This window comes from Nothobranchius furzeri, unplaced genomic scaffold (assembly GCF_043380555.1).
Source record: "Nothobranchius furzeri strain GRZ-AD unplaced genomic scaffold, NfurGRZ-RIMD1 Scf271, whole genome shotgun sequence".
Taxonomy (NCBI): Eukaryota; Metazoa; Chordata; class Actinopteri; order Cyprinodontiformes; family Nothobranchiidae; genus Nothobranchius; species Nothobranchius furzeri.
In genome coordinates, this window is record NW_027223286.1 from 8,223 (window position 1) to 10,000 (window position 1,778).

Here is a 1,778-nt window from a genome sequence, read left to right on the forward strand (position 1 = left end):
AGCTCCTGCAACCCGCCATCAGCTGCTGGAGGCTGGCTGCTGCTCCTCCACCCCACCATGACCTGCTGGAGGCTGGCTGCAGCTCCTTCACACCGCCATCAGCTGATGGATGCTGGCTGAACGCTGGAGGCTGGCTGCTGCTCCCACACACCGCCATCAGCTCCTGGAGGCTGGCTGGCTGCTGGAGGCTGTCTGCTGCTGCTCCTCCACCCCGCCATCACCAGCTGGAGGCTGGCTGCTGGAGGCTGGCTGCAGCTCCTGCACCCCACCATCAGCTGCTGGAGGCTGGCTTCTGCTCCTCCACCCCGCCATCAGCTGCTGGGGGCTGGCTGCTGGAGGCTGGCTGCAGCTCCTCCACCCCGCCATCACCAGCTGGAGGCTGGTTGCAGCTCCTGCACCCCGCCATCAGCTGCTGGAGGCTGCCTGCTGCTCCTGCACCCCGCCATCAGCTGCTGGAGGCTGCCTGCACCTCCTGCACCCCGCCATCAGCTGCTGGAGGCTGGCTTCTGCTCCTCCACCCCGCCATCAGCTGATGGAGGCTGCCTGCTTCTCCACCCCGCCATCACTAGCTGGAGGCTGGCTGCTGGAGGCTGGCTGCAGCTCCTCCACCCCGCCATCAGCTGCTGGAGGCTGCCTGCAGCTCCTGCACCCCGCCATCACCAGCTGGAGGCTGGCTTCTGCTCCTCCACCCCGCCATCAGCTGATGGAGGCTGCCTGCTTCTCCACCCCGCCATCACTAGCTGGAGGCTGGCTGCTGGAGGCTGGCTGCAGCTCCTCCACCCCGCCATCAGCTGCTGGAGGCTGGCTGCTGCTCCTGCACCCCGCCATCAGCTGCTGGAGGCTGGCTGCTGCTCCTCCACCCAACCATCAGCTGCTGGACGCTGGCTGCAGCTCCTCCACCCCACCATCAGCTGCTGGACGCTGGCTGCAGCTCCTCCACCCCGCCATCAGCTGCTGGAGGCTGCCTGCAGCTCCTGCACCCCGCCATCAGCTGCTGGAGGCTGCCTGCAGCTCCTGCACCCCGCCATCACCAGCTGGAGGCTGGCTTCTGCTCCTCCACCCCGCCATCAGCTGATGGAGGCTGCCTGCTTCTCCACCCCGCCATCACTAGCTGGAGGCTGGCTGCTGGAGGCTGGCTGCTGCTCCTCCACCCAACCATCAGCTGCTGGACGCTGGCTGCAGCTCCTCCACCCCACCATCAGCTGCTGGACGCTGGCTGCAGCTCCTGCACCCCGCCATCAGCTGCTGGAGGCTGGCTTCTGCTCCTCCACCCCGCCATCAGCTGCTGGAGGCTGCCTGCTGCTCCTGCACCCCGCCATCAGCTGCTGGAGGCTGGCTGCTGCTCCTGCACCCCGCCATCAGCTGCTGGAGGCTGGCTGCTGGAGGCTGGCTGCAGCTCCTCCACCCCACCATCAGCTGCTGGACGCTGGCTGCAGCTCCTCCACCCCACCATCAGCTGCTGGACGCTGGCTGCAGCTCCTGCACCCCGCCATCAGCTGCTGGAGGCTGGCTTCTGCTCCTCCACCCCGCCATCAGCTGACGGAGGCTGCCTGCTTCTCCACCCCGCCATCACTAGCTGGAGGCTGGCTGCTGGAGGCTGGCTGCAGCTCCTCCACCCCACCATCAGCTGCTGGACGCTGGCTGCAGCTCCTGCACCCCGCCATCAGCTGCTGGAGGCTGGCTTCTGCTCCTCCACCCCGCCATCAGCTGACGGAGGCTGCCTGCTTCTCCACCCCGCCATCACTAGCTGGAGGCTGGCTGCTGGAGGCTGGCTGCAG